This window comes from Elgaria multicarinata, chromosome 3 (genome assembly GCF_023053635.1).
Source record: "Elgaria multicarinata webbii isolate HBS135686 ecotype San Diego chromosome 3, rElgMul1.1.pri, whole genome shotgun sequence".
Taxonomy (NCBI): Eukaryota; Metazoa; Chordata; class Lepidosauria; order Squamata; family Anguidae; genus Elgaria; species Elgaria multicarinata.
The window spans coordinates 84,862,610-84,873,977 of NC_086173.1; the positions used below are offsets into that span (position 1 = coordinate 84,862,610).

At 41.3% G+C, this 11,368-nt stretch overlaps 1 protein-coding gene across 1 annotated transcript in view; it reads left to right on the plus strand.

Annotated features, from left to right (window-relative positions):
• Window positions 1–11,094, plus strand: part of SMAD5 (SMAD family member 5) — a 320,505-nt gene extending 309,411 nt beyond the window's left edge. Inside the window, exon 8 of the mRNA XM_063120766.1 lies at window positions 11,082–11,094. The gene's annotated coding sequence lies outside the window, so the exon portion shown is untranslated. The remainder of the gene's footprint in view (window positions 1–11,081) is intronic.
• The last annotated feature ends 274 nt before the right edge of the window (window positions 11,095–11,368 follow it).

The following is an 11,368-nucleotide window of genomic DNA, read 5'->3' on the forward strand; positions in this document are numbered from 1 at the left end:
CAACATGAATGGGAATGGTGGGAATTGCCATCCAACATATTTATTTATTTATTTATTCCTTATTAAATTTCTATTTTCCTTCACCCCCCCCCCCTTGAAAGGAACCTAAGGAGATTTGCATGGTATACCACTTCTCCATTTTATCCTTACAACAAGGCTGTGAGGTAGATTGGTCTGAGAGTCTGTGACTGGCTCAAAGTCACTCTGTGAGCTTCATGGCTGTGTAGGGACTAGAACCCGGATCTCCCAAGTTCCAGTCCAACATTCTAACCACTACACCACACTGGCTTTTTCCCTCACATCTGGAGGACACCAGGTTGTAAAAGGCTACTCTACTCTGATTGGAAATAATTCCAATCATCCTTGTCCTACTATATGAGACCCAGGCCTGTGCCTGGGGGTGGTGTTAGGAGCCGCCTAAATGTTTTCACAAATAAATAATTAAAACTATTAGGCTGGCTACAGGACTGCTAAGACCCTTTAACTTAAGTCTGAACCTGAGAATGTAGAGCGGATGTTCTATCACAGAGCTAGTGATGGACAAATCTGTCAATTTCAGTTTCTCTTTCTCCAGTCTTCAGTTCATTCCATCCCAATTCCACATCAGTTTGCAACTTGCTTTTTTTCAGAAGTTTGCACTAAAATTCATAGGCTTTTTCATGTGCATTTCACCTAATATAAGCATTCCCCTTTCAGCCAAACATTCCATTCTTACTTTCATCTTGTTGGTCCTGTGCAGCAGAAGCTCATGAACTTCTATCAATTATTTCTTCTATGAAATGTTGCAGGAAAAGCACTTCTTGAGATAGCCACTGACCTTTGCACATGGATGCAATGCCTCCTGAATGGACTACCTGTCACCTTCGGGAAATCTCAACTGATGTCCTCTCCAAAAACTAGATTGACTAGGAATGGATGAGTCTGTTCATTTTATTTCCTCCCAGTTATTTCCCCTCAAGCTCTTTCTATCCTGTTCATGAAAAAAAAGGTCATTTTTGTAAATTTCTTATGTGATGAAGTGCATGAACCTACCCCCATCCCCTGCTCTATAGTCATCATCTAAGGCCCTCCTCCTGTGCCTTCTCTGAGAGAGGCTCAGAAAGTAGCAACAAGGGAGAGAGCCTTCTTGGTGGTTGCTCCCAATTATAGCATGATCTCCCTGACAGGGCCAACATTATTATCTTTTTGGCCCTAAGTTAAGACCTTCCGACTCTCTCAGGCATTTGGCAGCATAGGATGAGGTTTTAATCAGGTCTAGATTTTACTTATTGGTGTTTAAAAATTGTTTAGATATAGATGTGATTCTGCATGTGCTATCTGTTTATATATTTGCATGTAAATATTTTTTTATACTGTGTATGATGCGTTTTTAAGATTTTAATCTCTGTAAACCACCCAAAAAGCTTTGACTATTGGGCAATATAGCAATGTAATAAATCAAATCAAACAACAAACCAAACTAAATTTTCAGCCATGTCTACAGGTAGAAACTCTTTTAGATTTACCTAGATCTACACATTCAGAAAGTTAATTCTGCTGTTTTTATCTGGTTGAGCTTTTATATTGTATTTTATATTATGGTTTATACTGTTGTTTTATACTTTGAATGGTTTTAATTTTTGTGAACCGCCCAGAGAGCCCTGGCTATTGGGCAGTATAGAAATGTAATAAATACATAAATAAATAAATAAATAAATTTAAAACAGGATAATATGTCAATCTGCAACATAACCCTAATATTTGCAGTAGAAACAAAAAATATGCAAAAGGCTGCTCTTGTAGCATTTGTATCGCATCTTTGAAGAGTGCTCTCTTTTGCAACCTATTAGGAGACCTGATTTTATTTATTCTTCGCATTCCCTCACTTGATTTCCCCCATTTTGTTATAATGTAATGTAATAATGCAATGTAATACAATCATTTTGTTTTCAGATCTCATGCTCTTTATCAAAATTAGATCATAGCTTGGAATATGATGTCAGTGATTACCATCAGCGCCCGTATAAACACCAGCTGCACTCATGCTCAAAATCATGTCAGCAAACTACTTGCATTGACAGACCGCATTATGTGAATAAAGCTGAAAGTTGATAAGTTTCAGCAAAGATAGAGTGTTTGAACCAGCCTGGCAACTGTGCTGTAAGGGGTGAAATGAATTTACCCTCATTTCCTATCTCAGTAATCTATTTAAGCAAGCTTTTCTCTTTAACCTATTGAGAGACAGATGTAATATTTGAACAGAAGTTATAGCAGGTTATTCATAGTCCCACAGTGTGTGAGTCTGTCTTTATTCCAGGTTTGTAATTTGCATGACAGATGTGTCTTTCATCCAGTAAAATCTGGAATCACTCATGAGTCTCCCCCTCCCCTATTCTCCCTGTGCTTCATATAGGTTTCCCAACTTCTTTATAAAAGCATCTCAATCATCCATTTTATTTTATGTTCTTTATTAATGATACAGTTTAAAAACAATTGCAAGACTGCACTTGTAAGAAGTGTCATTGGCCTAGAACAGACAACGCACTAAACCATGCTGCTTAACCACATTCCGTGGTTACGCAGCATGGTTTAGCGTATTGTCTGAACCAAGCCAATGTGATATCATGCATGAGCTCAGAGCCTGCTGAGTTCATACATGATGTATTCTGTGTGCTCAATTTATTTATTTATTTATTACATTTTTATCCCACCTTTCCCCCCCAAAGGAACCCAAGGTAGCATACATAATCTCCTTCCTCCTCTTCATTTTATCCTCACAACAACAACCCTGTAAGGTAGGTTGGGCTGAGAGTCTATGACTGGCCCAAAGTCACCCAATGGGTTTCCATGGCTGAGCGGGGACTAGAACCCAGATCTCCTGACTCCCAGTGCAATACTTTAGGCACTACACCACACTGGCACAATTGACAGGTGGTTTGTGAGATATTGTTTTCCAAACATTTAGATGGCTATTCATTTGTTTCTTTGTATAAGCTTTACATATAGTGCCAAATGTTGATCCATTTTTATTACCAGGGCAAAAGTAGTGGGGGTGGGGAGCTGAAGAAATGTTCCTCCTTGTCTCTCTTAATTAGTGAGAATGTTCTGCTCCTTTCAGTCCTGTTTACTACCATTTCCTCCCCCTATTTGCTTCTATGCCATTTTTTCCTGGTTAGCACTTCTTGGTGATCCAAGGCAACCAGGAGTCTCATCGTAATAATGTATAATAGTAGTAGTAGTGGTAGACGTTAAAGTGGGACAATTCTTTTTTCTTTCTAAAGTATGCCCAGCCAATCTTAGAGGTCCATCACATCAGTGTTTTATTTCACTGTCATCCTGCCTTATTTACCATTTTGCCCCGCATCCCTCACATGATGCCGTTCCTGTCCTGCAGTCATCTCACCTCTTCCCCTCTATTTTCCAGGTTTTTCTAGGGTGGGGAAAGTGCGGCATTTTTTCTCCATGCAGGATAAAACCACCCTTCCATCTCTGTGTATTGCCATCCTCGTGCTATGTCGCAGAATGTCCCTTCTTGGGGGCATGTGCGTTGAAGGGCAGTCTTGCTGACGAAACAGGAGGGCAGGGGTGGTTCTCCTCCAGTGTGCCGAGTCAGTCAAACAAACTTTCACTTCTCCAACCCTACTCTCATTGCTCTATCATCCATCCATTTCAACTTCACACTTTTTTGAGGTGCCCAGCCGATGAAATGCTAAATCGCTAAACTTTAGACAACAAAACCAGAGTGAGGGGAGAAGTCACCCACATCCATCAGAATGTCCAGCAAACACAAGAACTAATGAACTGGAGAAAGAGCAGGGTGAGCTGGTGCAGGTGAAAAGGTAAACAAGGCAAAACAGTGCAACAATGCATGCACGTGAAAGTGGCCCGTGTTTGATGCGGTAATGAAATAGAGGTGGAAATTGTGGGTACATACCGGGGCGGGGAGGGGGGGGGGCGGGGAAGTAGGTCTGATGGAGGTCTTAGATTCCATAGTGAATATTATGATGGAAGAAATCTATGAAGCCAATCAGTTTTGGATATAAGCTGACATCACTGGTGGATTAAGAAACCTCATTAAGAGAAATGGGAAATGCTTCCTGGACTGGTCACATGGGTGATCCTAGCCAGGAACATGATGGTGTCACTGAGAATTATGGTAGCTTATTCAGGGCAATGCTTCTTGAATGCACAGCACTTTCATTCCCTTTCACAGCTATTCCTGAAAAATTGGTTAAAGGGTGCACCTTTTGATGTTAATGAAAATGTTCACGAAAATTGCTTTTGGCACAACCCTACTTAAAATAAAATAAAAGCTTCATGGAAAAGACACATTACTGGCCAAAAACTTGTAATCTAAATACTGGCAGGAAACAAGAGGGGATTGAGGGCAGGAGAGGAACAAAGTACATGCAAACTATGAAGTTTATTAAGATGTGGAAAAAATGATGGACATTTACTCGTCCCCTCCCCCCACTTTTTTTTTTTTTAAAAAAATTCTACACACAAACAGAGAAATATTAAGTGATGAAATCAAGAAGAAAAGTTCAATGTTAAGGGATATTCTAAAAGAAGAAAGGGAAGAACTGAGGTAGGAGCAGGGAAATGAAAAGCCCAGCCTTTTGGCAAAAAGAGGACGAGGAAAAGCAAAGCAAGACCTAAGAAAAGACAAAGAGTATCTCTACATTATGTGGAAATCACATTGCTTACCCAAGGCTTTGCACTTTCTGGTTCTTTGGCATGGTTGTTATGGGCTGCATTACACTGGAGGAAAGGGACAACTACGTGCTTTGAATTGAATACTTCTCTTCCCTTCTATTGAGAGAGTGCCATCTAGTGGCAGAAGATTCTGGTTTTTCCCAGCTCTTACTACTTTAAAAGTGATTTTCATACTGGGATTTCCAGGAGATACTGTGGGGGAAGTCCAAAGACACACATGAAAGATAGGCAGCAAAAATGGGGAGCAATATCTTGCCATAGATTCTATGTTGGCATAGTCAAGGTAAATACCCTAGAAGAGGAGAGAGGGAAGGGCCTAGAAGAGAAACATCCACCTTTTTATCAATCGTCCACCATGGAGACATCATGCTAAAAGTTACAGAAATTCCTAGAACAAATTTGTGTGCCATATGTGTTCCCTGCAAAAGGCATAAGGCTGTTTAACAGGGGAATTCACATGGGTGCACAGGCCTAGTTCTCAGAAACAGCAGGTTAGGTGGTATACTGATTGTACTGAGAAGCAGTTGGCAAGTTCCCTGCACTAGCTTGCTAGGTAGAATGCCCGTCATGTGAGCCTGAAGTGGTACTCTTAAAAAGCATATTTTACATATCATTTGTTATTTGTAAACATTAGGTAATAATAATAATAATAATAATAATAATAATAATAATACATAAAAGCAGTAGGCCAGAGAGAACTAGCCTAATCATGTTTTTACCGTCTGTCAGGGCCTTCACCTACCATTCATCTTTTAGCGACCAACCAGTGGGCCTTCTAACCACCAATCAAATACGTTGACCTCCTGATCTATCCAAATTCTACTTTACTATCTCTGGTTCTTACATAAAGAAAGGCAGCTTCTCTCTCTCTCTAGTCATTTCTAAATGGTCAGTTTGAACCCTCCCTCCCATAGCAACCATAACTAAGGATACAATCCTAGCAATTGCACCTTCGTTCTCAGAAGCCCCTGAATTCAGGGACTTCCAAGATTCCTGTGCCCTGCCAAGCTGAAGCCGGTGGGGCAGGAGGAGTGCTGGAGACTTTTCTGTTCTTTTTCACTAGATGGGGTTTCAGAGAGGGAGGGAAGGAGGCTGGAGGAGGCTCAGGATAAATCGTATCCTGGCCTCTCCAGTGCCCACTTCTCCCTGCCCACTGGAAATGCCCCCCTTTCCTCCTCCTCCTCGCTCGTCTTTTTGACTTCAGAGAGGCAGCTAGAAGGGTTCTTTCTGTGCTGGCTCAAGGGGTCACAGGAGGGGTCAGATCACCAACTCACCCTTCTGAGTGGGGTATTCGTACTATCCAATGGTTCATGAGATGCTTGCCAGGGGATCATAGGATTGCTCTCTAAGGCAGCCACAACTGACTTATGTCCAATACACAGTAAAAAATAATAAAAAATAAATAAATAAAAGCCCAGCTTCAGGCCTACTTGGTTACATCTTATCCTCACTCAGAGGTTACTCACATAATATAAACATATAACATTAGCAGTTTAACATACAGCGTTTCTTTACAGTTAGTATTTCAGACTACTACATGTTACAGCAAATCATGTGATCTAGAAATAAGAGGCCAGATGGCCCAGTGCCTGCATGATAACAGCAATTAATATTTTTATGTATTGTTTGCTGCATGTTGAAAGTAGCATAGAAGGAAATTGGGTGCCTGAAGGCCATACCTGAGTTTTATCACAAGTACAGATAATAATTGTGTTTACAAAGAGAACAATGGGTTGCTTCACTTCTGGTGTAATATGGATTCAGATAGGAGGAAATATATTGGCTTACCAAGATCTGTTAAATGACACTAAGTGGGATAGCCCCCAAGAGTCATAAAGGTCTCAAACCGGATGCTTCTGTATGTTTTTTAAATTACAGTTTCTCACAATGATTGCACTGTTTATCAAAGTAATCATAAATGCAGTTCCCACTGTGTGCTCACCCCTGGTTAATATGAACTCACGACCAGAACCAGCAATGCCCACGTAGTTGAATCTTTCTTTCCTCCCCCCCCCTCTCTCTCTCACACACACACACACCTCAGAGGCAAAACCTATGTTAGTTCATGAGTTATGGTTGAACTGAACACTCAAAAGCTGGGAAATATTTTTTCCAACCGTAACGACAGCTACCTTTCAAACCACAATGTGTCTTGGGCAAAGGGACCAGAATGTGTGTGGTAAATGATAAAGAGCAGGAGCCTGTTGGGATGTCAACAGTCTGAGTGTTCAGACCTGTGAGATATTATTGTGGCCACACACAGAGAATATTTCTCTGTGTATGGGTGTGTGATAAAATCACATGGGCATTGCTGGTTCTGTGAATGAGACACCCTTATTTGCATAACAGATAGGAGAACAAACACCTGCTCTTTCAACCGAGGTAGACAAGCACCATAGGAGATAATCTATGAACTGGGGAAAGATTATTCTGAAGAGTTTGTAATTGGTGGGATTAGTTTAGGGTTCTCCAAAATTTGCAGGAAACATTCGGAAATTCAAGAAATTGCCTTGGGCACAGCCCCAAAAGGCTGCTGTCTGGCTAGTCACAAAGGACAAGTAAACTGCCCCAAAGGCTGAGTACAAGGCAGAGGTGGTGAGGTCTGAGCCCCAACATACAAAACAACTCCTTGGGGCCCAAAGTATTCAGCACCAACAAAAACTGATTTCATAGAAGGCAAACTCTATAAGCTTGAGCATTGTGATGCAGCCTAAACCGCACCCTAAGATCACTCTCAGGGGTCCTTCTCCTACAGCCCCTGCCAAAGGAAGTGAGGCAGGAGGCTACCAGGAGGAGGGCCTTCTCTGCTGTGGCACCCCGACTGTAGAATGAGCCCCCTAGATTGGTTTGCCTGGCACCTACGTTATACTCTTTTCAATGCCAGGCGAAGACCTTATTTTCTCAGTATTTTAACAGTTTATCATCTTGTTTTTTTAACTTTGCTGTTTTAAATCTGTATTTTAAATCTGTGTTAATCCCTGCATTGCTGCTCGGTTTTATCCTGGTTGTGTTTTTATACTGTTGTTGGTTTTATACTTTGAATTGTGTTCATGATTTTAATTTTTGTGAACCTCTCAGAGAGCTTCAGCTATTGGGCAGTATAGAAATGCAATAAATAAATAAATAAATGAGCCCCCCTTTTGGGAGGGGATTCAGGCGCACATTTGGGAATTTGAGAATCTGCTGTGGGCACCACCACAAAATGCCCAATCCATGGGCCACTGTTTTGACATCTCCCTTTCGTGTCTTTGGATCTTAGGCTCCTTCTTATTCAGTTTTGTTTGTGTCTATTGGACACTGCAGTGTCACTTTATAAGGAATTGTTTAATTTTGCTAGCTGCTGCTGGTGCTATACAGCTAACACTTCTTTGTAAACACCTTCAAACCGATACTTATTTGGATATTTGGTCCACTTTTGTTGAAGCCAGTGTATACATTGTATTCATTTCATTCAAATCCATGTACATATATTAAAAAACAGAAATAACAAGTGGGGGAACGGTGTTCACAGATGCCATGGTGCCTACAAGCACCACATTGGGAACCACTGGCCTGGATTTTCAACTGGAGTCATCTTATTGAACCACATGAACTAGACCTCCACTTATTGTCTGATGATGTGGAGATGGCAATTTTTACAGCAGAACGTATTTGTCCCGAGGGCTGAATTGGCTCCAGGCTGTATGCCAACAATGGGCATGGTCCCATCCTGAAGTGGGCAGGGGCACATTTCAAAGTGGGCAGAGCTACTCCACGGCTGGCATGTGGCCCCCAATGTGATTGCACAGACCCCATTCACATATTCGCACACAACCCTCTCTCTTTAACACACACACTCATACACAAACAGACAACACACTCCCCCTCCTAAAAATGCTCCCGTTGCTAATAAGCATTTAAATTGTCTTCATTGGTAACAATGGAGATTTATTTAGTAGTGTGATTGTGGCAGGAGAAGGACAATATCTGAGCAGGAGGAGGGTCACACTGTTGTGGAGCAGGGAGTTAGCCCTTCCCTCTCCAGCAGCGACCCCCTGAAAATGTACCGCCATTAGACTTTTTAAGAACCCTGGGAGAAGATCTGGTGGACCAGATGTAACCCCCCATGGGACCTATCTTGCCCGCAGACTGGCATTCCCTTCCCTGTTCTGCAGTCTAGCTTATGTAGGATAGTTCCCAAGCCCAGCAGGCCCTACTTCCATTGACTTACTGAATGAGATGAACCAGGATCTCAATCTACACTACTGCTTTATGATTTATTTATTTATTGCATTTCTATACCACCCTATAGCTGAAGCTTTCTGGACAGTTCTGTATTGAAGTGCACTGATAGCTGTTGAGGCACAGGACACCCCCCCCCCCATATGCCACTTTCATAGTGTTATTTCCTGCTTTTTATTCCCTGGTTTCCATTAGAGCTGGGTAACCTGGAAGCAACTTCCATAGTCCTAAACATCCTCCTTTGGAAATTAGTAAAATGGAGGTGGGAAGTTTCATTGACTTCATTTAGGTTCAGTGGACCAAGAGTGGATTATATAGAGATCATGGTGGTAAACAGATTAAAATTTAAAAAGTTGATGATACATGTGAAGGCCAAACTATATGCGACATATGAGATCTATGGTCAGGATTTCTCGCAGTTTTAAGAAGTGTTCATAGAAGCCATAGAGATGAGGCCCCTAAAACAATAAGGAGCACTGCCCCAGGGTGGGAGGAGCTAACCCTGTCTTCTCACACTGTTTTCTTAGTTAAAGTCAAGCTCCAAGGTGCCTATAATACAGGTATTATAGGCATCTTGGATATTTTCAGTCAACAGAAAGGGGGAAATGACTCATTTCATTTGATCTGGTCAGGCTGAAAAAAAAGTTTGAATCAGGCCTAATCAGGCCTGTAGCCCACAGATTATAGGAGCTGCTATGGAGCTTTATTCCTCTACAACAGCTTTCCCCAACCTGATGCCCTCCAGATATTTTGAACTACGATTCCTAGAATTCCAGAATATTGGCTATGTGGCTGTTGGGAGATGAAATCCAAAACATCTGGATGATGCCAAGTTGGGGAAGGCTGATATAGACAGTATCTCATCACAGGTTTTTTTTTTTTTTAACTATGTTTCTCTTCGTAAACCACCCAGAGAGCTTCGGCTATGGGACGTTATATAAATGTAATAAATCGAATCAAATCAAATCTTTTGAAGTTAATAAAAAGTGTCTTCCAAGACAATGTTTGAGGGATCTCAGATGGTGGAATTGGTATGAGAAAATAATCCAATTGCAGCATATTTCTCCAAAGTAGTTGTTTCTGTGAGATATTTTTTTAATCCATAAAATTCTGGCTTTCAAAAGAGCTTTAAATTGAAAATGTTGATTACAGAACATTGTATACCGGCTGAGTGGGTGGTAAACTGGATGACTGAGCTACATATTTCATTTTTGGGGCCCAGCTAGTTGATGAAGTCTGCCTCCTAGCATCTCTATTGCCCAAAAGGGAAAAGAGCACTGCCTGGCCTATTAGGAAGGACTTGCATTGCCCATAATAAAATAATTACCTCAAGGGTTTTCCAAACTTGGTGGCAAAAGAATACAGGATATATATTCAGATAGAATCCATTCCATTGCTCAGTAACACTGGTGACAAAAAAAATCCCACTGACTTTAACAGAGCTGCATTGTATTTTGGGTGATTTACCTTTGTGTTTTCAGCAGTGCTGTCATTAAAAGAGGAAAGGAATTTATTATTATTCACCTTTCCTTTTGTCTAAATATGTCTGCCTGTGGTAACACACATCACTGTTACTGTGAGTCAACTCTGGTGATCAACAAGAAAAAGATGGTGTGAGTTCAAAGTGTGGAGTGAGAAATCTGCATGACAGAAATAATGTCTAGGGCCTAAAATAGAGGGGTAAATTTTCCCGGATGCAGTGCCTTGTTATGACACTTATTTTGCAATCTCAAATTTACAATGAAGTATATTGTATAAGTAAGTTACAAATAGAAATTCCAAAGACCGTATATCTTTTAAAAGGTGTAAATAGCACAGATTCCATTGAACTAAGTCTGAACCCATGAACCTGTTTTCAAAGCCATTGTGTGTGCCCTAGAGCATGAAGAGAATAAGTGACAGTGAAGTGTGAGGGTGTACATGTGGGCAGTCATTTTGGATACTCAACACCCAGCTTGTTGTGTGTCGTGTGAACCTGGGGTCCATGAGTTATGTGATGTTTAACTCTCACATAACCCACAGTCCCTGGACAAGCCATACCTGGGTGTTGTATGTACAAATCCCACTCTCCAAAACCTACAATTTTAGACCCCAAAACCAATTTTACAGAAGGCAAACTGATGAGTGAAAGAGACAAATAATTTGGCCAAGAAACTGAGACCAAGACAGAGGTGGAGTCTGCGTGCCAAAATCAAACACCAACTCGTATATTTGCCCTCACAAAGCACTACAAAACAGCCATCTAACGCAAGGCAAACTAGTGATGGTCAGAGAAACATACACACACACACACACACACACAGCACACAGACAAAACACACACCACACAAAGGCAAACAAACAAACCAGCAAACAAGATGCTTGCCTTTTGCCCTCTAGGATGATGTGGCCCTCAAGGAGATGTGGGCTCCTTGGCCCTCTAGGATGTTCCTGTCACCTTCAGCCTCCTTCA